Below are 24365 nucleotides of genomic sequence, written 5' to 3'. Positions count from 1 at the left end.
TTTCATCACCCTCAAAAGAAACCCCGCAACCGTTAGCAGTTGTCCTCCCCCATTTCCTCCCCATCCCCCACCCCCTAGCCTTAAGCAACCACTAATCTACTTTCTGTCTCTATGGATTTGCCTATTCTGGACATTTCATATAAATGGAATCATACAGTACGTGGTCTTTTGTGTCTGGCTTCTTTTGCTTAGCATGATGTTTTCAAGGTTCAAGTTTCATTGCCTGCCTGACCTACCCCAGTGTTCAACTGAAAAAGTAGGTGTAACCTGTAAAGTGCCAGACCCTTCTCTCTTTTGGTGACGGGTTGCATCCTCCTGGAGGTGTCACCTCACCCCCACAACCTGGGCCCTGTTTCTATGAGCAGTTCTTACCCTTCCTCTTCTCTTCTCATTCCCTTCAAAATGTCCCTGATAATGCCTGGGTCTCTTGACTCCTACTCTCCCACGGATAATCTGAGAAGCTGGTTCTTGCTCAAGTTTTAACCGCTGATAGTGGCTTACAAGGTTGACCCTCTGTAGTATTTAATCTCCTTTGGTATACTGTTCAATGGAATTTCAGGTACATAGCAGGTTAATAGGGAAGATATTTGGGGATGGGTGGTGTTCTGTTTTTCCTTTTATTCAGTGTGGTCCAATTCAGCAAATACACTCGCTAAGTTAATAAATTGGATCCATTAATGGAGATAATCTGTGTCACAGCATTCTGTGAGAGAAGCTTCCTGAAGATGTCATGGGTTGATCAGTGTTGCTGCTGTGATTTTCACGGTGCCGGCTCAGTCGACCAGAGGGCTGTGTGAGGATGTTGAAGGATTTCAGAGATGATCAGACACGGTCTTTACACTCTAGCGGGAGACAGACAAGCACATAAATAACTCACGTACAGGCGGGCAGAGAGCAACACTGTGATCAAGGTTAAGCAAAACATCCCAGGAACCTTGGAGCTGCCTTGGATTCTGGCTGGGGGTTGGGGACAGATTTTTAAAGGCAGTGTGGTTTGAGCAATGGGGGCAGGGTAGGCAGATGTGGGGTAAAGATGGAGGGAGGGCAGGTCAGGTCAGAGCACGGCATGAGCAAATGCTCCGAGGTAAGAAAAGGCAGAGCAAGTTTGGAGAAGGACACACAGATCAGTAGTGCTGGGGTCTGTGCTTGTGAATGTGGAGGGGCTGGCATGTCATGGTGGGAAAGGCTGGGAGGGAACAAAGTGGGGAGGGATTGGATGTCTCCAGTGAGCAGTTTGGACAATATTTGATATGTAGCGGGAAGCCACTAACTTTTTTGGGTAGGGGAGGAGCTAACAAGATCTGTGTTGGGAAATGGGGGGGGGGTGATATGGAGGAGGGAGATGGTGTGTGTGTATGTGTGTGTGTGTGTGTGTGTGTGTTTGTGTGTGTAGGGACTGGTTAGGAGCAAACTGGATGCCACGGGCTGAAGGTGCAAGGACGGCCTGGCCTCTGCTGCTTCCTGCATGTGCTACCTTGGACTAGTTCACTTCCCTCCCCTGAGCCTCTTCTTCCTAATCTCTAAAATGGGCTTGACCGGTTCCAAGGGGTTTGACGTGAGGCTTAGAGGGGACAATGCAGGGCGTGAGTTTGTCTGTCATCGGTGAAGACTGTAAGGCCCGTGACTGGTGAAGGCTGAAGAGGATGGCTGGGAGGGAAGGTGATAATGGTGACCACATGGCATGAGCTTCCCTCACACTATCTCATTTAATCCTTGCAGCAACCCTTCAAAGTGGTATTATTATTACAGTTGGCCCTCCGTATCCATGTGTTCCATATCCGTGGATATAGAGGGCCCACTAAGGGACTTGAGCATCCGCAGATTTTGGTGTCCACATGGGGGTCCTGGAATCCGTCCCTCTCAGATAGTGAGGGGCAACTGTACTCACATTTTACAGATGAGGAATCTGGGACTCCCAGGGGAAAATCACCCACCTCCAGTTGGTAAGTGGAATAATCCAGGTCAGGCTGCCTGCAAAGAGTGGAGGACAGTCCCTTCTACCTTATTCTGGGAGATGAGGGGGAGGGGAGAGGTGGCTGGGGCAAGGAGATGGAGATGGTGCTTGCGGCTGAGGTGGTATGCATTCCACACAGTGGCAGGGGTGAGCGGTGGGTGAGAAGAGGATTCGAGTGGAGATAGTTCCTGAGTGGGCCTACTCCTCCCTCAGGAGGAGTAGGGGGCCTGTGTGTGTCCGGTGGGATCAGGGACAGCCCTGTGTGTGGTCTATTAGCCTGGGAGTGAGGGGACATCACGACCAGGCTTTGGCTCTGCCAGCATCTTTGGTCAAGCCCTGTGCCTGCTCTGGACCTCATGTCCTCATCTGGAAAATAAAGCTGTCAGACAAAATGAGTGACTTCTTGGGTTTTTTTTATGTTGTTGTTCTGATGACCTAAGACTTCATGATTAGCAGAGTTCTGAAATATAAACAAAAAGATACTTTTTGAAAACATAGGTTATTCATATGGTTCAAATTCAAAAAGAACTAAAGTTCCAATGCTCCCCAGCCACTCTGCCCCTCTCTGGAGGCAACTAGCGATATCAGTTTCTCCCACAGAGATGGCAAGAGTGTGTCATTCAGGACGGGGGAGCCCCAGGAGGGGGATGGGATTAATCAGGGTGGGCTTTCTGGAGGAGTCAAGTTTTGACCCAGGTTTTACAGGAGGGGAATCATCCTGGGGCAGGAAGCAGGTCACAGAGGAGGGTCATGTCCCAAACTGAAGTCATGATCTTCCCTCCCAAACCCGTCCTGTACAGCGCAAATGGCACCAGAGCCAGCCGCTCGCACAAACCAGGAACTGGGAAACCACTTTGCTGTCTGTCTCCTCCTCACCCATGTCCAACCCATCACCGACTCCAGCCAGCACTACCTCCTTAGCTCACTGGAGAGTCCTCCCATTTCAGTCCATCTCCAGCACTGTCCCCCTACAAGCCACCACAGTCCCACCTGGACCCTTGCAAGAGCATCTAACCTGGCTGCCCTGCCATTTTCCACCCAGCAACCTAGATGATCTTCCCCAAATGCCTATCACATCGTGTCGAGGAGAGTGAAGGGAGACAGGCCAGATACTCTGGTCTTGGAGGCCACAGGAGCAATGAAAGCCCTCTGCTCTCCAGCAGCCCTGCCTTCTGGGAAATTCCCTCCTCCAGCAAATAGCCTGTGCCCCATCGGGCAGTGCCAGAGCAGCTGCACAGTTTTTATCATAGCACTTTACGCAGTTTGTAATTACACACACACACACACACACACACACTATTTAGAATAGGTAATACCTCTCCCAAATGAAAAGATACATTGGTAAAAGTCACTCCCCCATGCCCCATTCACCCAGTTCCCTCTTCCTCTCACCCAGGTAACTACTTTTATCAGCTTTTCTGTCTCCGGAGTTTCTATATGTACAGATAAGCAAACATGAATTCATACTTTATTCCCTCCCCCCATTTAACGTAAATTACACATATTGCTTTTTCTGCACTTGATTTTTTTCTCTTAACAATGTATCTTGGAGATCTTTGCATGATGGCACACAGACAACACCCTCCTTTAAACACTTTCAGTGGCTGCCCACTGTTCTATTATACGGATGCACCATAATTTCTTTAACCAGTCCCCTACTGAAGGATGCTTGAGTCGCTCCCAGTCTTTTGCTGTTATAAGCAGTGCCACAGATAACCTTGTCCACATGCTGAGATCTGTAGATAAAGTCCCTGAAATGGAATTGTTGGGCTACAGGGAGCTGCACTTGTAATTTAGATGGATGTTGTTGGGTTGTCCTGCAGAGAGGTTGTATCAATTGACACTCCCGTTGGTAATGTGTGAGAGGGCCTTTTCGTAATGATGTATTTGTTCATGTGATTACTTGATGGTTTCTCTCCCCACAGACTGTACAGCCAGGAGGGCAGGGATTAAGTCTATTTTGCTCATTGTCGTAGGCACTCAATAAATGCTGAATTAATGAATGGATTCATGGGTCTGGCCAGAGTAGGAGGGATCCTTTTGTGTTCCCCTTGCCCAGCCCAGTTTTCCCCATCCTTACTCTGGGCTGATTGTCCATCCGGAGGGTGGCTGGGACCCTATGAGAGACACTTGAGGTGCTGGAAGACCTAATCCTGACAGCTGACTCATGACCTTCACTCCAGAGCAGCCCTTCTCCTGATGTGAAATCAAGAAGTCCAGAGTCTCAGTCCTATAAGAGGCTTGAAGAATGGACCCTTGTCTAAGGCTTGAATCCCCTGCTCAGCCTCTGCTTACATACCTCCAGTGACAGGGAACTCACCCCTTCCAAGTGACTCCTTTCAACTTCAGACAGCTAACTTTTAGAAAGCATTTCCATCTGTTGAGTTGAAACCTGCTCCCTGTAGCTGTCTCCTCTTCAGGGAACTTTAATTGTGGCCCTTTCTGGCAGATGAACAGGGGGGATATTTAGGGACAAGTACCCCTCATCTATCTTTTCCAGCAAGCAGGGCCAACTCCCCAAAGGAGCTCTGCAGAGCCCTGCCTGCCCACCTCCTCACTCTCTCCTGTCCTGCCTGCAGGTACGTGCAGGAAGGGCGGTTCCGAATCGAGGAGAGGACATTGACAGCCTTCCAGTGGCTCTACAGCCCGCAGCAACATCGCATCCTCAGCCGTGCCGACCTTGAGTCTCCTTCCAGGTAAAGGGACCCACAGCTCTTACTCTCATTCTTTGGCTGGGGTCCAGGCCCCCCAGGTGGTACTTTTGCAGGCAGCCCCACACTGGTCCATAAACCAGTGCATGGTGGGGAACCATTGCTGTCAGTGGTGAAGAGGCCTCCCAGGTTCTGGAAAGAGTTTGTCAGCCTGGGTGCTTGTCCAGCCTAGAATGCATTGAGTGATTTGAGGCAACTCACTGCCTCTGCTTTCTCCTCTGTAAAATGGGTATGATGATATGTTCTCTGCCTTCTATCAGGAAGATCATGACTCTCAAGTGAAATGATGCCTGCAGAGATTTCTGAGGCCTGGAGATCAGCTGGTTCCTCTTTAAGAGAGAGTGGCTGGCAAATTTGCTGGGCAGACCCTACTTTGACCTGGGTGGACCCAGCCCTGATTTCCTTGTCTCCTCCTCCCCCACGCCAGAGAATCCAGCTGGGATCCTGAGTCTGGGTGAAGGGTGGGAGATGAGGGCTTTTCCTGACCCAGATTCCTGGCCCCAGGCTCCTGCGCACTCTTCCTCCACACCGTGGACAGGGGTGACCAGTGTTAGCAGTCCCGACAGAGATGTCCCGGGGAGCCCGGCTGCTGCCACATCCTCCCCAAGGCTTCTGCTAGACCTTAACCTGATCTTTCTCCCTCCTCTCTATCCAAACCTCTTTGCACCAGCTTCTAAATTAGCAAGACTCTTGAAGCCAAGAATGAACAGGTCTCTCCTCCCAGGGGTGATTGAATGAGAGAGGAATGGAAGTGACATCATTTGGGGGGTACACCAGGGGCTGGCCAGCAAGAGAACAGTGATGATGTTCTTACTGCAGCGCCCCAGGAATAAGGCCCCAGGAATAAGGTTTAGATGTGATGGGAGACTTCACCTCCCCAGACATCTGCCAGGAATCCTGTTTAGCTAAGAGGAGGGCATCTGCTCCCTCTTGTCTCGTTGACGATTTCAGAAGATACAGGAGGCAGTGAGGTGGACGGGTACTCTGAATCCAGTTCTGCCCAAAGAGGAAAAATTAATGGGATGATGATGTGGAAGTGACAGGAACCCTGGGAAAGGTGACTCAGGCCACCTGGGAACTCTCGGTATTCAGGGAATGGGCCATCAGACAGGTGCCCTGGACTCCAGAGGGTGGATTTCAAACCATGTAGAGAAAAGACAGAAAAGCCCATAGAGCTTGAGGCAGGAGTATGGGGAAGGGTGCACAATGAAATTCTGAGTGTACAGTTGTGAATGCTTGCAGGGGAAGAGAAAGACCGGTGTGGCTGCCCTGGGAGCACACTAGTGACACACAGACATGAAGGACACACGGTCGGATTCTGTGTCAGGCAACATGCAAAGCCCTAGTGCGTGCCCAATGCCATCTGACGTGAAGCAGCTTCTCCCTCTCCTTCTTTCTTTGCCTTCAGTGCTCTCACCATGACCTGACATTATCCTATTTGTCTATTTGTCCATTGCCCGTGGCCCTCTGGAAGGTGAGCTCTATGAGGGCAGAGGCTTTTCCATCTTGTTCTCTGCTCTATCCCGCGGTCCTAGCTCAGAGAAGGAGCTCATTAAACCGGCACCGGGTGAATGACAAATGAACACAATGCAGGCTCAGAACCTGTAGGAAGGCTGCTAAGGAGGCTAGCCACAAGACTGAGGTGGGCCAGCTTCACTTGCCCAAGATAATAGCAAGGGAAGACAGGAGCGTGAGACCTCCTCAGACACCCCTCAGGTGGCCTGAGGCTAATGAAGTTGCTCTGTTTTCTGAGCAAAAGAACAAGAACACTCTTCAGAGTCACGGGCAGAGCCGAGTCCAAGGAGGAGGGAAGCAATCATAAGACAGGGTGGAGCCATTTGAAATAACTTCAGCTGTCGTACATCACAGGGGACTTGAAAAGGAGGCTGCCGTAGCTTCGTGGCTCTACTAATTTTTGAGATAGAATATTAATAGTTAAGTTTTGAGTGCTTATTATGTGTCATGTTGTCAATACTTTGCAGGAATAAATTGATTTAACCTTCATAACAATGCTATGACCTAGGTACTATTGTTCTCTCCAGTTTTCAGATGACAAAACTGAGGCACAGAGTAAGTGGCAGTGCTCACAACCACTATGCACGCTGCCTTTCAGAGAGTAAGGCGTGTGCTCAAAGGTGGGAGATGGGGAAGGTAATTTTTTTATTTTTATTTTATTTATTTTAATTTTTTTATTATTTATTTATTTTTTTATTGATGTTTTAATAGTTTTTAACATTGTGAAATTTTGGGTTGTACATTGTTGTTTGTCCATCACCATATATAGGACTCCCTTCACCCCTTGTGCCCACCCCCCACCCCCATTGCCCCTGGTAACCACAATACAATTTTCTCTGTCCATGTGTTGGTTTATATTCCACATATGAGTGAGATCATACAGTGTTTGTCTTTCTCCTTCTGGCTTACTTCACTTAACATAATACCCTCCAGGCCCATCCATGTTGTTGCAAATGGGACAATTTTGTCTTTTTTACGGCTGAGTAGTATTCCATTGTGTATATACATATACCACATTTTCTTGATCCAATCGTCAGTTGAGGGACACTTAGGTTGCTTCCACTTCTTGGCTATGGTGAATAATGCTGCAATGAACACAGGGGTGCATAAGCCTCTTTGGATTGTTGATTTCAGGTTCGTTGGATAGATTCCCAGTAGTGGGATGGCTGGATCATAGGGCATCTCTATTTTTAATTCTTTGAGGAATCTCCATACCGTTTTCCATAGAGGTTGCACCAGTTTGCATTCCCACCAGCTGTGTATGAGGGTTCCTGTTTCTCCACATCCTCTCCAACACTTGTTGTTTTTTGTCTTGGTGATTATAGCCATTCTAACGGGCGTGAGGTGATATCTTAGTGTTGTTTTGATTTGCATTTCCCTGATGATTAATGATGTTAAACATCTTTTCATGTGCCTATTGGCCATCTGTATATCTTCTTTGGAGAAGTGTCTGTTCATTTCCTCTGCCCATTTTTTGATCAGGTTGTTTGTTTTTTTGTTGTTCAGTTGTGTGAGTTCTTTATATATTATGGAGATCAACCCCTTGTCAGATATATGTTTTGCTAATATTCTCTCCCAGCTGGTGGGTTGTCTGTTCATCTTGATTCTGGTTTCATTTGTCTTGTAGAAGCTCTTTAATCTGATAAAGTCCCACTTGTTTATTTTTTCTTTAGTTTCCCTAGTTTGGGTAGGCATGTCATCCGAAAAGATTCCTTTATGACCAATGTCAAATAGTGTGTCGCCTATATTTTCTTCTATGAGTTTTATAGTTTCAGGTCTCACCTTCAGGTCTTTGATCCATTTTGAGTTAATTTTTGTGAATGGCAATAGCAGATGGTCCACTTTCATTCTTTTGCATGTGGCTGTCCAGTTTTCACAACACCATTTGTTGAAGAGACTTTCCTTTCTCCATTGTATGTTCTTGGCTCCTTTGTCGAAAATTAGCTGTCCGTATATGTGTGGTTTTATTTCTGGGCTTTCAATTCTGTTCCATTGATCTTTTTGTCTGTTTTTGTATCAGTACCATGCTGTTTTGATTACTATTGCTTTGTAATATGTTTTGAAGTCAGGGATTGTGATGCCTCTTGCTTTGTTCTTTTTTCTTAGGATTGCTTTAGCTATTTGGGGTCTTTTGTTGCCCCATATAAATTTTTGTATTCTTTTTTCTATTTCTGTGAAGAATGTCATTGGGATTCTGATTGGGATTGCATTGAATCTGTAGATTGCTTTAGGTAATATAGGCATTTTAACTATGTTTATTCTTCCAATCCATGTGCATGGGATATCTTTCCATTTCTTTATGTCATCATCGATTTCTTTCAATAATGTCTTGTAGTTCTCATTGTATAGGTCATTCACCTCCTTGGTAAGATTTATTCCTAGGTATTTTATTCTTTTTGATGCAATTGTAAACGGTATTATCTTTTTGAGCTCTCTTTCTGTTAGTTCATTATTAGCATACAGAAATGCAACTGATTTTTGTAGATTGATTTTGTACCCTGCAACTTTGCTGTAGTTGTTGATTATTTCTAATAGTTTTCCAATGGATTCTTTAGGGTTTTCTATATATAAAATCATGTCATCTGCAAATAGTGAGAGTTTCACTTCTTCGTTACCTGTTTGGATTCCTTTTATTCCTTTTTCTTGCCTAATTGCTCTGGCCAAAACCTCCAGTACTATGTTGAACAGGAGTGGTGAGAGTGAGCACCCCTGCCTCATTCCTGTTCTCAGAGGAATGGCTTTCAGTCTTTCCTGAGTATGATGTTGGCTGTGGGTTTGTCATAAATAGCCTTTATTATGTTGAGGTACTTTCCTTCTAGTCTCATTTTGTTGAGAGTTTTTATCATAAATGGATGTTGTATCTTGTCAAATGACTTCTCTGTGTCTATTGAGATGACCATGTGGTTTTTATTCTTTGTTTTGTTGATGTGATGTATCACGTTGATTGATTTGTGGATGTTGAACCATCCCTGCGTCCCTGGTATAAATCCCACTTGATCATGGTGTATGATCTTTTTAATGTATTGCTGTATTCGGTTTGCCAATATTTTGTTGAGGATTTTTGTGGGGAAGGTAATTTTTATCTTTACAAAGAGGAAATAAATCCACAAACCATAAATAAATGAACTTAGCATCTGTCCTGGTCAAGTTTCAGAGTCTGTTATTAAGGACGTGGTTTGGAGGCACTTAGAAAAGGAAGAGATGGGTGATCAGCAGCAGTGAGTGAATTCCCTGAGAACCCATCCTGCTGGGGAAGCTTATTTGCTTTTTCTGATTAGTTTTACAGACTAGAAAGTAGGTTGGGGGTGGTGGAGCAGGAGACAGGGGTTCTGAGTTTCAGCAAGAAATTGTTCTTTTCTTCCCATCGAAGCCTTGCAGGTGACACAGAGGAATGTGGCCAGGGGATGGCACAGCTAAGGAGGTTGATGAGTGGGCTGCCATTGGCTGAGTCCTGCTCACCGTGTTTATCAGTGACTTGGTGATGTAGACAGCATGCCAGTGACATTGCTGATGGCAGGAACCTGGACAGCATCCCAACAGGTGAGATGGCAGAATTGGGACCCAAAGTGCCCTAAAGACTGGAGTCCAGTAGGTACACTTTTAACAGGGATAATGGAGAAATCTATTTTGGCCTCCAATCCTGTTTGCATTTGGGCAGCTGGACAAAGGAATCTGCTGTCTGAGGGGTTCCAATTGACTAGAAGCTTGGGTATGGTGCCACGTTTTAGGTTTTAAGAAAACACTCACATCTTGGGACTGCAAGAGCTCAGGCAGAGTCCAGAGCGGGGGAAGGAAGGTCCTGCTGTTCTGAGTCTTGGATGTTCCGTCATTCGTTCATTTACTTGGTGGACAGAGATTGAGCACCTTCCTCTGCTAGACACTGTGCCAGATGTTACCCTCGTATGGTTGAGCAGGTTGCATTTCGGGGTGATGGACCTGGTGCTGAAGGGACTCAGACCATGGGCTGGCCACCTCTGCCTTCCTTTCTTCCTTCCACCCTGCTCTGCGTCAGGCCCTGAGGTTACAGTGCCTTGTCTCAAGGCAGACAAGGGTCCTGCCTCCATGGGGCACCTATTCTAGTGCGGGGGACAGAGTATAGGCACAGAGACAAGAGAATTTCCCAAGATGATCAGAGTGCTGAAGAAACTAAAACAGGGCATTGAGATAAAGAGTGACCAGTGGGTGTGTAGGGGCTTTGGAAGAGGTGGAAGGCTTCTCTGAGAAGGTGACATTTGAGCTGAGTCCTGAAGAACACAAGCTGAGGGGTGAGGGGTATTGGATAGATGGGGGGAGCATAGGAGATGGGGTGGAAGAGTATGCCTGCAGCGGGGGAAACAAGTATAAGGCCCTAGGTATGTTCTAGAAGCAGAAAGTCACTGTAGCCAGAGCAGAGTGAGGCCATGGCCAACAGACAGAAGCGAGGCAGATTTCCGAGCAATTAAAGGAAGGGCTTTCTAGCACTTAGAGCTGCCAGAGGACGGCGTGGGCTGCCCCTGAGGGAGTGAGCTTCCCATCACTGACGTGTGCAAGCCATATTCAGAGGTCGGCCTCCGTGGAGGTTACCGAGGAAGAGAAGCATCCCAACGGCTGCCTAGAGGACCCTTCATGCCTCATCAAGTTCAGGAGCATCCTTGGTTTGGCAGAAGCTGGGAGGATGTCTGTGGAGTGAATGAATGAAAGCTCCAGGCTGCCAGGTCCAAGATAGGGGCGGTTTCAGGGGTTCTGGCAGCCCTTGAGGGCTCCCACTACCAAGTCCAGATAGCACTGTGTCCCCTCCCCATTCCCCCCTACGCAGAGCTGGAGAGAGCCCCGAAGTATCTTCCTCAATAGACTAGGAACCCGTGGATCTTTCCACTCCTCTGTTCCCCACCGCCCCAGGGCCTCATCCTCCAGGAACTTCTGTGGACAGGTGAGCTGTTCCCTCCTTCTCTCCCCCGGGTCCCTGGGGCGCGCCTGCCCCACCCCGCGCCTTTGTTCCCGAGGAGTCGCCTCGGCAGTCCCCTGGCGGCGGCGGGGGCGACGCGAGCGTCCCAACGGCGGGCCCAGCCCTCAGGCCCCGCAGTACCCCCCCTCCCCCCGCAACCCCTGCGCCCTCCGCCGCCCCCGGTGCCCGCCTCCCTGGTCCCCGCCCGCCCACCCCTGGCTGGCAGCTGCGCGGCGGCTGCGCTAGGCGGGCCGGGCGGGCACCGCCAGGACCAGGGCGCGGACGCGGGCGGCGTCGCCGTGGGCGGGAGAGCGAGGTGGGCGCGGCCCGCAGCAGGCGCTGGCGCCGGAGGTCCCCCGCCTCCCCGGGCGCGGGCCTGCCGGCTGCGTGTGCGCGACCCCGGCGGCTGGGGCGCGCCCGCCAGGTGTGCGGGCGGCTGCGGGCGGGCGGAGGGCGCAGCTTTGTGCGTTCGGAGCCGCCCGCCGGCTGTGCGCGTGTGCGCGCCGCGGTGACGGTGCACGCGACTGGGCGGGCTGCGAGGGAAGCCCGCCGCCGGGGAGGAGGGGGCTCGGGTCCGGATCGAGACGGGTGGACGCCGCCGCTGCGGGCGCACAGGCGGGGAGAGCCGCCGCGACTGACTGTTGACATTCCGTCCGCGTCGGGGAGTGAGTCCTGGGCGCTGGGCGCCGGCGTCACAGAAGGTCAGTGGGTCCCGGGCTGGGTGGGAATTCCGTAGTCAGGCTAGATCAGGACTTGAGTCCTGGGTGTGACTGAACGTGGAATTGGGGTGTATGTTGTAACTGTAAATGCATGTGTTTGCAAAGAGAAATCCAGCCCGTATGGACGTGTGTGAGCTCCGTGCTGCGATTCCACAGAGCAATTCAGCGTAACGCGTTGTGTTTGGGAGGTGGGGTGACTGTCCTCAGAAATCCGTGCGGGTGGGGCATTGCGCACAGACATCATGTATGGGGTGTGTGTGCGTGAGTGAGGTGTTGCTCAGCCCCTGTCAGAGTCTCTGGCTAGAGAAGCTGACTGAGGTGGAGGTCAGAGGTGGGGTGTTTACAGGTGGTGGCAGAAGGAAAAAGCCAGAAACCCCAAGAGGACCCTGTAGCTGGACTGGGTTGGTTTGTTTTTCTCCCCTGAAAGGGCATAAACCCCACCCCATCCTGACTCCAGCCTGTGCCTGTGGCAGGGAGGGGAACTAGCATGGTGGGGTGCTGGCTGGCAGGCCTTCAGGGACCTTTGGGGCAGGGCCAGCCTCCAGCCTGAGGCACAGTTGTGGAGGCCTTGGGTGCGTGTGTGTGCGCCAGCCCTGGGTGGGGATCCAGGGCACCTCAGGACTGCGTAGGCTCCACTTGGCTTTGCCACCACCAGATGCTGTGTGACTGGACCTGGGAGCTGGTTGGGAGGACATCCTTCTTTCCCCTCATCTGTTTTCTCTGGTTCCTTTACACTCTTCCTAACAAACCAAAGAGCATTTACATGCAAGTGGGGTTTGGGCTCTGAATGCCATGGTCTGCCTCTGTTGAGTGGCCCCCATCAGAGCAGCCTCCAGAGGGAATAATAGGGTTGTCCTGGGCTGGGGGCCAGGGCTCTCTGGTTGTTTTCATGCTTTGTGACCCTGGGGCTGTCCCTTAAACCCCAGCACCCCAGGGGTCTCCGTTTCCCATGGAGAGGGGAGAAGGCACCCCCTCCCCCGTTCTTCCTGCTGCTGGGTGAGGAGTAGACAGAGAGCTCGCCCAGCTGTCTGGGGCTGGGAGGCTGGGAGTGACTCAGGGCGTGTGAGGTCCTGAGCAGTGATTCCCCCAGGAAGGTCCCAGCACATCCTTGCAGCTTGGACGGGAGTTGGGGGAGGCTCTGCCCTCACCTCCAAGCAGGTGTGTTGGGTTTTCTGAGTCCAGGGGTGGGGCAGGGTGGGTGTCTGCTAGATCTGGCTGCTCAGGCTTCAAGAAGCTACCTTAGGTCCCCTCTCCCTTCTAAGATGTTGAGGAGTGGGGGTGGGGCAGGGCGTGGGGGGATGGGTTGGGGGACTGGAGCTGAAGAGCCGCAGAAGTTTCTGGGCAGATGCAGATGCTAAACTTGGGTAGGGCCAGGGCACGTCTAGCTGGGACTCCCGCTCAGCCCAGGGTGTTGAGGCAACTTGGTGGGAGGTGGCCTCAGTTCCAGAGAAGACGACCCTTCTGCTGCAGACACCCTTACACCCTCCCCTCTATCTTTTCCATGACCCTGTCTGAATCAAGTGTGGCTGAGCCACCGTGGTTCAGAATGACTTGAACCTTGAGGGAAATGGACCCTGGCATGGATGGTGGTGGCAGCAGCATAGCACAGTGGTTAAGCCTAAAGGCTCTGTTGTCACTCAGACCTGGGTTTGAATCCCAGCTCCGCCAGCCACTAGCTGTGTCTCCACCTGCATTCACCCTAAGCAAAACCTGAGAGATTTACTTGGGAAGTGGTCTCAAGGAACAAGGGTGGGGCTGGGGTATGAGGGAGAGAAAGGGAAAGCAGCACAAGGATGCGTTATTTTTATCATGACCACCGCTCTGTCCTGGGTGGTCTCCTGAGGAGCTCTGTGCAACGCATTTCAGAACTGCCCTGTTGGGGAGAGAAACACGGAGGCGTTCATCCATCAGCTCTGTCCCATCCATGGACATTACCTCCCACAAGCTTCCAGGCTGCACATGTGTGAGGCCTAAGTGGGTTCCCGTGGGTGTCCCACGCTGCAGCTTCAGAGAAGGCCCCCCTCAGGCCCAGATAAATCTTTGCCACATGGCACTGGAAGCTGCCGCTCGAAGCCTGCAGGGAACCGGTTGTTGCAGAAGTGGCTGGAGTATGAAGTGGGTCCGAGAGGGTTTGAAGTGGCACCCTGAGGTGTCTGACACACTGCGTGACCTTGAGCAAATTCCCTGACTTCTCTGAGCCTCAGTTTCCTTCTCTGGGGGTTGTGAGTGTTAAATAAGATATTTATTAAGTTTTTGAACATGGTAATTGGTCCATAGCAAGTGCTCCACAAGTGAAGTATTTTTGTATATTTGGGAAGACAGCACATTCTAGGTTGGATAGTCATTCACTTAAGTGGAGGAGGAGGCTACATTAGGAGACCTCTAAAGACCTCCCTCCTGCTTGTAGAATCTGGGGCTCAAGCGTCAGATGCCTCCCCCTGGAGCCATGGCCCAGTCTCCTAGACCCCTTGAATGGTTCTGTTTCGCACCCCCTGAATGGTTCTGTTTCGCAGTCTATGAATTGCGGCTGACACTGCCCTGCCCCTGGGCCGGCTGCTCAGACGTGCCTCTCGCAGGAGGACATGGGAGCTCGGCGGTGGGCAGAGGGGGTGAGGAGAGCAGGCAGCTCGGAAGCGGGTGCTTGAAGGAAGAGAGGCGGGAGAGCGGATACTAGCTTTTGGAGCTGGCAGATGGTCGTGGGCATTGGTCTGGGCCGCAGTCAGCGGGGAGGACAGGGCAGGAGGGCGGGGGAGGGTGAGAGAAAACAGAGAGCAGGAAGGGAGGGGAGAGCGGGTTGGCAGAGGGTGGCCAAGAATGATGGAGGAGCCAGGGCTGTGGGTTGAGGTGGGCAGCCTTGGTGCCTGGGGGTTAGGGGTGTCTGGGGTGGCGGGGACAGGCTGGCCTGTGGGAGAGTGATGGGGTGCTATGAGAGAAGGGGGGGCGGTGGTTGAGTGTTAGTTGAGGGGTCTTGGGGCATAAGCTGGGGCAGGCCGTCTATTTCAGGGTACAGCACCTACAAGCCTCCTCATTCTCCATTTTCCCAATGTGTCTACTTGCCCCTCCGGGGCCACCACCCCGTTTGGCAGGGGAGGTGCTGTCTGCAAACACTTGGGTCCTGTTGTGAGCGGCAGTTGGAGAAGGTGCCGACTTGCCTCTACCGAGTCCTGTTGCCATGGTACCATGGTGGCCCTCGTCTCCGTACCCTCTCTTATCTCTGAGCAACGTGCCCCCCCCTCAGGGAGAGGTCCCACAGTGGGGAAGGTGGCCAGCAGCCTCTTGCTCCTGCATGGGCAGCTCAGGCTGGCAATACAAAGGTCACTGTGTCCCTCCCTCTGCCTTCAGGCCAGGTCACACCCAGTCTAGGCTGGGGAGGTGCAGCCACCACTGTCTTCATTTACAGCCATTTAAAGACTCCTCTGACCTCTGCAATTTGGAACTCCTTTTGTTTTTAATAAGTTTAGTTAAAAAAATTAAATAAAATCAGTAATGCCAGCCTATCCATCTCCTCTCCTTTTAAAGAGTGCATCTTTATGGAGCCAGATGACACTCTCTTCTTGCCTACACCTCTGTCAATGCTTTGGTGCTTCTCTAGTGGGAAGTTCTGCATCATATCTGATCTCAGTCTCCTAGGCTGCACTGTTTTTTTTTTTTTTTCCTCTGTTTGCCACAACCCCTCACGGCTTCCAAATACTTGTAAGGAGATTCCTCTCCACCTGCTCAAGATGTGAAGTGGCTATAGGGGCTCCCTGGGCGGGTGGGACACCATGGCAAGGATTGTGTTCTGGGGAACCTGGCCTGAGACTGAGGCTGTGCTGAGCCCGCAGCCCTGGGCATGCTGGGGTTCTGGACTTGAGCTTGCTCTCAGGGCCAGCTACTATCCCAGCCCTTCATTGGTTCACATCCAGGACTGTCAGACTCCTTCCCGGGTCATGCTGGGTGTGCTGGCTGGGCCCTGGCAGGTCTGGGTCAGCAGATGGCATCAAGCGTGGGCACCTGGGGGCCCCTGCTGATTAGATGACTGGTAGTGAGCGAGAGCTGGAGGGGAGGGACAGGCAGTCAGGCACATGAGGTACGTACACCTGTATGTGTGCACACATCTGTGCACGTGTGTCCCCGGAGGGCGTGTTGCTGAATTGCCGTATCTGCACATCTCTGTGTGTGGTTACCTGTGGGTCCTCTGAGCATGTCTGTGTGTGTGCGTTGTTGTGTGCTCTGGCTTGTGCTTGTTCTTTTCTCTGGGTATGTGTGTTGGCCGCCCATCGGGCGCTCTCCAGGGTCCTCGAGGGTGTGCCTGTCGGATGGCGGATGATACTTCACCCCAGCAGGACTTCCTGGCCCCCTGGGGCTCCTGAGTCTTCTGCCGTGCTCACCTCTGCCCTCTCTCTGGGATTCCTGTCGCTGTCCCTCCCTCTGTCTTGAGGAAGTTGCTTCTCCCCCACTGGCTGTGTGGGTGCCCACTGGTCTTGGGGCGGGGCCTGGGGAGGGACACCCAGTCCAATCTCCAGCCCCATCCTTCAAGCTCTGCTTGGAGGGTGATGGGTGGGTGAGCCCAGGGTTGAGGAGATGAGTCAGGGATGCTGCAGGGGGTGGGGGAAGCTGGGCTGTATGTAAGCATGCTTCAGGGAAGTGTGTGCACCCCCATGCACTTGTCCCATCCTCAGTGGCTTGGGCACCAGTGCGGCAGTGGGAAGGCTCCCCTACCCCCACTATCCTTATTCTCTCTTCTCTTCCTTGGTAGCCGTAGCTGGCACAGTTTCTTTTTTTTTTTTTTTTGGTGAGGGAGATTGGCCATGAGCTAACATCCGTTGCCAATCTTCCTCTTTTTTTGCTGAGGAAGATTGGCCCTGAGCTAACATCTGGCACAGTTTCTGACAAGGAGCAGAGAGGTCTCTGGGGCTTCGGGCATCCTACTGGGGACTATGGCCACAGCATAATTCCTGTCACCACAATCATTTAAATTTCCTACACCAGGCCCTGGACTGTACACTATACGTGTATTAGTTCGTTGGCTTCTCAGAAAAATCCTATGAGGTGGGTCCTGAAAGCATCCCCGTCTTATGAGGAAGTGCAGGCTCAGAGAGGCTGGGACACTTGCACAAGGTCACACAGCTAGTAAATAATGGAGCTGGGGTGTGAACCTGGGTCTGTTCCTGACACTTGCTGCTGTTCCCTCCACTCTTCACAAAGCTGGGTCCATCTCATCCTTGCATCGCCCCTTCAGAGAGGCTGTCCCAGGTCATCCGCTCTAAGCAGGGCTCCCCACCCACTCAGTCCCCTTTGGATCTTATCACCCTATTGTAAATACCTGTGTAAAGTTATCCCTCTTTTATCCTCTGCCTCCCCATCCCCCAAACCTCCAGGGCAGGGATTGATGGGTCTTGTTCACCGAAATATCCTCAGCACTAGCTGGAACACGGTAGGATGCAATAAACATTTGATGAATGAATGAATGAATATATGAAGATACATCTGACTCCAGACCCCAGCTCTAAACTCCTGCTCTGTACTGTCTCTCACGCAACAGGGACCAGGTGACAGAGTGGCCAGGAGGGCAGGCTCTGGAGCCGGCTTGCTTGGTTCCCATTCCGGCTCTGCCACTGTTCTGATTATCTAATGCTGTGTAATGAACCACCTGGAAGCTTATGGCCTAAAACAGTGGTGACGTTTATTTTGCTCAGGAGTCTACACTTTGGGCAGGGCTTGGCGGGGATACTTGTGTCTGTCCTGCCATCGTCAGCCGGAGTGGCTCAAAGTCTAGGGGCTGGAATTATCTGAAGGCTTAGTTGCTTACATGTCTGGCATTTGATGCTGGCTGTTTGCCTGAGGTCTCAGCTCCTGGCCACACGGGCCTCTCCATGCGCCACTCTCTGTCTGTGCTAGTTTGGGCTTCCCCCAGCATGGTGGCTGGGTTAAGGGGCAAGAATCCCGAGAAAGAGCCAAGCAGAAGCTGTTTCACCTTTTCTTACCTAGCCTTAGAAATGATGCAGCATTGTTTCTGCCATAGTCACAGATCCACACGGATCCACGGGGCGGGAACATGGACCCCACCTCTTAATGGAAGGGCGTTAATGTCACATGGGAAGAAGAGCATGTGGGATGGGGCATATATTGTGGGATTGTTACCCATGCATTGGGTTCTTGTTGTCCCCCAGGACAGAAATCAAGAGAGACAACAAACGGGAGTAGAAAAGTAAAAGTTTATTAGCTTGTGCACAAGGGAGGCACAAGGGAGCTGGTGCAGAAAGGAAAGGGGCAGGTGACCAACTTGTTAGGGAGCAGGGTTGTGGGGCTTTTATTAGGCAAAGGCTGGGGAGGAGTGCCTTGTCATGGCATGTAGAGGCGGGGTTGTGCTTGCGCTTGTGCTATTGTTTGACATGCCACCACGTGTGTTGCATGTATCTTTAACATCCTAGCTCTCCACCCTTGGGGGTGATTTTTACTATGGTAATGGGGCTAGGGTCACTTTCAGTCAACTCCTGAGCGCTAGGGCGCATGTGTAAGCCTGGGAAAGTCTCGAGGCTGTGGAATGTGGATCTTGGTGGCCTCTATCTGATTCTCCTAGCTTATCAACTGGTTAGGGGCCTTGTCTTGTTAGGCCAGGGGCCTTGCAGACGACCTTATCCCGTTAGGCCGGTTCCTGTCTCAGGATGATGTGACCATCTTTGGAAAATATAATCTGCCACAGCTATTTACTATGAGTGTGACCTTGAGCAAATTACTTAGTCTCTCTGGGCCCCAATTTCCCCATCTGTAAAATGGGACACCATCAGAAGGGACCTCATTGGGTTATTCCTTTAGTAGTGACAACACTTCCACCCATGGATTCCGCTGGTCACAGGGGAAGCTCTGGTCCAGATTTTCACTGAACTACAGGATCCAGCCCCAATTCCCCACACACTCTAATGTAATACAGGAGGCTCCTTATAGTGCAGAGCCCTTCTGAGGGTGGGGACAGTAATGGGGAGAGAAGAGGGGACTGTGAGTGGAGACGGCCTTTTCTATCTTGGTTTATTAGATCATTCTAAGTCAGCCCTGCTCCCTCCAAAGGGGCAAGGGGCAGGGGTTGATGGAGATGCCATGAGGCTGGGGCTCCAGCAGAATTCCTCTGGGCCTGGGGGTAGGACAGACCTCACTGGGACCCCCATCTTTATCCAGGGAAATCAGGATAAATGAATCATGAACATGCTGTGTTTGAGCTGCAGGCCTTCTACAAAATTGTCTGAGGGAGCTCCTGGCCTCTTCTCTGTCCCCCCGCCTGCCTCAGCCTGAGTCACTGTTCATCTGGAGAAGTACGACTCCTCAGCCCAGATTGCTAGGCCTCGGGGAGGAATCTCAGGGCTTGCTCGTCCTGGCCCAGGTTGGGGCTGCTCCTCAGCTGGGCATTGGCAGGGGGCCCAGGAAGGATCGATCTCGGGGTTACCAGAGCCCATCCTGGTGGTATCACACATCTGGCGCTGCCCTCATTTGGGGCCTGCTCTGCAGTGAGCCTTCCTGATAGGAATGGAGGATGGGTAAAAGCAGGGATTCTCTTTTTTTTTTATAAATACTTTTTAAAAAAATTTTATTATTATTATTTTTTGTGAGGAGATCAGCTCTGAGCTAACATCTGCCAATCCTCCTCTTTTTTTGCTGAGGAAGACTGGCCCTGGGCTAACATCCATGCCCATCTTCTTCCACTTTATATGGGATGCCGCCACAGCATGGCTTGCCAAGCGGTGCGTCGGTGTGTGCCCGGGATCGGAACCGGCGAACCCCGGGCCGCCGCAGCGGAGCGCGCGCACTTAACCGCTTGCACCACTGGGCCAGCCCCAAAAAGCAGGGATTCAGGGTTTGAATTCTGCCGCCACCACCTACCAGCCCTGTGACCTTAGGCAAGTCCTTTAACCTCTCTGAGGTTCCACGTCCTCACCAGGAGAAAGGACATGGTGTGGTAAGGAGTAAATGAAATAAAAAACATGGCACATCTGGTTCGTGGGAGATTCTCAAGAAATGGCTGCAGTTATTTTTTGCAGACAAAAAAACTGTGGCGGAGGGAGTTTAAGTGGTTTCCCCACAGCTACATTTAATGTCAGAACCAGGGCTGGTGTTCTGACACCAGGCAGTTGCTTATCTCCTGCAACACAGAGAATTCCCCCATCCCTCCATCCCTTTTGCCAGAGGGCAGTATGGCTGCTATCCTAGAAACACAAGCAAGAAGATGCCCTCTCTTCCTTCTTGCACTACTCAAACTTGCCTGTAGAGGGTGCCAATACCCACATCTGGCCCATCCTGGTGAGGGAAGTACCCAGGTGAGGCTCTGCCGTAGGAGGAGAGGGTTGGGAGTGACCCAGCTGGATGCAGGGAGAGCGAAGAGCTGACTTTGTGATCTCCTCTAGTGAGAATCTGCTTCAGATGGCTCCTAGTGCCCAGGCCTTCCTGCGAATAACTCCAAGGCCACCAAAGATAGTGGGAGTATTGTAGTGGATTTCATCCAGTGTTTCTCACAGGATCAGAATCATCTGGGGAGTTTGTTAAAGATGCAGATTCCCTGGTCCTACCCCAGAATGATGGAATCAGAATTTTAGCAGTTGCATTAACTAACACGTGAATAGGTCTGTGCCAGTCCCTGCTCTGAAGGCTTAACACGTATTAACTCATTTACCCCTCCCAACAGCCATATGAGGTAGGTACTATTAGTCTCCTGATTTTATAGACGGGAGTCTGGTCTGAGGCACAGAGAGGTTGAGGAACTTGCCCAAGGTCATACTGCTGGCAAGCAGCAGGGCTGGGGTTTGAACCCGTGCTTTTCAAACCCCTGGGGGTTCTCATGCCCAGTACATTTGAGAATCACTCTTCTTTAACACTATTTTATAATGCTTTCTTGTCTCCTTTTGCTTCCTTTTATTTGTCATTATTTTAAATAGCATTTATTGTGTTTTTTCAATTATAAAAGTAAGAATTGCTTATTTCAGAAAATTTAGAACAACACAAAGAAGAAAAAAATCATGATCCTTCATCTTGCACCCTGAGCAATATGGCCCTGAGCAGATTATTTAGCCTGTTTCCTTCCATTTAGAAATTTACGGTGACTGTCTTCCCATGTCATTACATACACTTCCACACCCACTTTGTATTGGCTGCAATGTAATGTGTTGTTGGGAGGTATTTCTTTCTTTAACCTACCCTGTTGGAAATTTAGGTTGTTCCCAGTCTTTCATAGTTATGACCACAATGTGCTGGAGACCCTCAAAAGTACAACTTGGCACACAGCTCTGAATTTTTCCCCTTGGGATGGCATGGAATTGGGAATGGAATTGCCAGGTCAAAAGGCATGTGTATTAAAATAACCCCCTTTTGGGGCCGGCCCTGTGGCTTAGTAGTTAAGTGCGTGCGCCGCGCTACTGGCGGCCCGGGTTCGGATCCGGGTGCGCACCGACGCACCGCTTCTCCGGCCATGCTGAGGCCGTGTTCCACATCAGCAACTAGAAGGATGTGCAGCTATGACATACAACGATCTCCTGGGGCTTTGGGGAAAAAAAGGAGGAGGATTGGCAATAGATGTTAGCTCAGAGCTGGTCTTCCTCAGTAAAAAGAGGAGGATTAGCACGGATGTTAGCTCAGGGCTGATCTTCCTCACACACACACGCACAAATAACCCCCTTTTTATTGAAGCATGATATACATATAGAGAAGTGCACAGATTTTAAGTGTACAGGTTGATGAATTTCCACAAACTTGCCACACCCATGTAAAACCAACACCCAGATCCAAAAACAGGCCATGATCTGTGTTCTAGAAGCCTCCTTGGCATGCATGTAAGGATTCTGATTTGTTTTGTCAAATTTCCTCCAGCAAAGTTGTATATTGATCTCCTCTGAGTTTTCTTAAGATTGAAGCACAAACTCTTTGCTTAAAAGCAGAATGGATGGAAGAACCTTCTGGAGTCAGGCAGTGAGAGAAAGACCCTGGTCCTCCCTTTCTGGGGCAAGACGGACTTCACTCCAGGGTAGGAGAGGTGGTCCCAGGACTGGGATCAGTGGTCGGTTTGAGCTCCAAATAGTTTAAGAAGGTTTTAAAGAAATGAGGCTTTGTAGCTGCTGCTGCTGCTGCTTTAAGAGCAAACCATCCACATGTTTAACGTTTTTTCTTTAAATGATAAAATGTTGGTGGTAAAAAAAACATCAAGCAGCACAAAAGGACATAAAGAGAAAATTCCCTCCTCCCAGGTTTCCAATCCCAGTCCCATTCTTCAGAGGTAATCAGCTTTGGACCATTGCTTATGTTTCCTTCTAGAAATTGTCTAGGCATATATAAGAATTTATGTATTTCTTTAAACTAACAGGATCCTACTATATGAGCTGCTCTGTGTCTCTTTTTTTTTCTTGAGTTTTGTTTTTTCTTTTTTTTGTGTGTGATGAAGATCAGCCCTGAGCTAACATCCGTTGCCAATCCTCCTCTTTTTGCTGAGGAAGACTGGCCCTGGGCTAACATCTGTGTCCATCTTCCTCTACTTTATATGGGACGCCGCCACAGTGTGGCTTGACAAACGGTGTGTCAGTCCGCGCCCGGGATCCGAACCTGCGAAGCCCAGGCCGCTGAAGCGGAGCGTGCAAACTTAACCACTACGCCACTGGGCTGGCCCTTACTTGAGTTTTTAGGATTATCTTTATGTAGTAACACATATAAGTTGTGTCTCCTCCTTTTCAGTGGCTACGTAGTATTGCATTGTATGCTTGTTCTACAATGTAGTTAAAAGATGGTCATTTAGGTTATTTTTTGCATTTACTATTACAAACAGTGATATAATTAACATCTGTGTGCATAGATCTTGTCAACTTGATGAGCGTACCTGTGGAATAAATGTCTAAAAACAAAATTGTCGGCACAAAGATTATGTGCGTTTAAAATTTGATAGATATTGCCAAATATCTACACACGAATGGTGGGGGTGCCTGTTTCCTTATATCTTCACACTGACTTTATGGTTTTTTTGTTAACCTTTACTATCTGATGGGTAAAAGTGATACTTTATTATTGTTTAAAAATTTCTTCAATTCTGCTACATTTTGTAGCTTCTGGAGTCCACAGCCATGTATTGCTAGCAGTTTTCTTGCTAGGCGGGCATTACTGAACAGATCAGAATAAATTGTGCAATCATATGTCAGAGTCCTGCTCTTGGAACCCAGTTCTCACGAGCACGCCTCTTGCAATTTTTTTTGTCGTTGTCTGGCTTTCAGAACTTGTGCAATGGCACATTCAGTCTATCCCCGGACACAGTGGTGTGGGGAAGTGATCAGTGCTGTAAATCACAACGCAAGTGTTAGATATCATTTTATCTCCATCCCAACGCGTGGATTCCTAACCGATGTGGGTTTGCTGGCTCTGAATGGCATCGCACCCTATTTTCCTGTAGATCAGAGTGTCCTTCTCTGCCATTGTCCTTTGTCCTCACCTGGCTCATAAAGGAAACAGATGCTAATCTAGCCTCCCCTTTGAAGAAAGCTCACCTGAAGCCTGAAAAGAGTACGTGATCTGGTCAAGGTGATTCAGTGGTGGAGCTGGGAGGATGGCCAAGCCCCATGGGGTCAGCGCTGGTGCCAGCTCATGCTGTCTGGAGTGGGGGAAGGATCCAGGCCGAGGGATCTGGTGCCTGCTTCTCGAGGGGCATCTGTTTCCTGAGCTTCCTGTAACTGCCTCATCTCCATGCCTGGGAGAGGAGCATGTCTCATCTTTCAGCTCCCACTGGTGGCTGTGAGGACAGAGCTGCCCAAGCAGAGGAAACCATACTGTCTTTCTCTTCCTCCTGCCCCCATGGGCCTGCAGACACGATGGAGGGGCTGCTGGCAGGGCCTGGGCTGCCTCCTCCTCTGATCCCAGCCAGCTTTCTTGGTTCCATGTCCCTCTAAAGCTCTGCCCTGGGGTTGGGGCTCTGGCTGGGACTTGCCCCCTCAGCTGGATCAGGAACACCCACAGGCCTCCACCAGGGAGGGCAGGGCCTTGTGACTTGGTGACCCAAAGTGGGCTCTGGAGAAGGGGTGAGGAGTAACCTCGGGAGAGAAGGAGCCTGTCTGGCCAGGTGTTGGGAAGACTTGGGCCCTTGCTCTTTCCCACATCATCCTTGTTCTCTCCCGACTGTTGAGATGAGCTTTGCTTTCAGGGCCTTAGTTTCCCCATCAGTAAAAAGGGCACTGCATGAATTGTGGATTTCTGTAGGTTCCGGAGACAGTGGGGCAGGTTTGATCTGGTCATTGGTGCCTCCCGACGCAGATCATCGTACAGAATAGTGGCTGAGAACCTAGGCTCTGGAGCCAGACCTCGCTCTGCCGCCATCGAGCTGGGTAAATTTTGTCAAGTTCCTTAAACCTCTCTGAGCCTCAGTTTCCCCATTTGTAAAGTGGGGATATCAGTGGTGCCATCTCAGAGGTGGTTGTGAGATTGACACAAGCTAAGCGGTGAGGTCAGCGCTGGCCCATAGTAAACTCGCAGACACAGGCACTGCCCCTGGCTCCCCTGTCCCCATAGCTTGTCCCTCATCTCCATTCTGACGCCTGGCAAGCTGAGTC

At 50.6% G+C, this 24365-nt stretch overlaps 1 protein-coding gene across 1 annotated transcript in view; it reads left to right on the top strand.

Annotated features, from left to right (window-relative positions):
• Positions 1 to 4538: 4538 nt before the first annotated feature.
• The window catches only part of RAP1GAP2 (RAP1 GTPase activating protein 2), a 214477-nt gene continuing 194650 nt past the window's right edge, over positions 4539 to 24365 (top strand). The window contains exon 1 of the mRNA XM_087440630.1: positions 4539 to 4650. The gene's annotated coding sequence lies outside the window, so the exon portion shown is untranslated. The remainder of the gene's footprint in view (positions 4651 to 24365) is intronic.

This window comes from Ceratotherium simum, chromosome 16 (assembly GCF_057802395.1).
Source record: "Ceratotherium simum simum isolate JZ-2026a chromosome 16, ASM5780239v1, whole genome shotgun sequence".
Classification (NCBI taxonomy): Eukaryota; Metazoa; Chordata; class Mammalia; order Perissodactyla; family Rhinocerotidae; genus Ceratotherium; species Ceratotherium simum.
The sequence above is the reverse complement of the archived record's forward strand: the minus strand, read 5'-3'. Positions and strand labels throughout refer to the sequence as shown.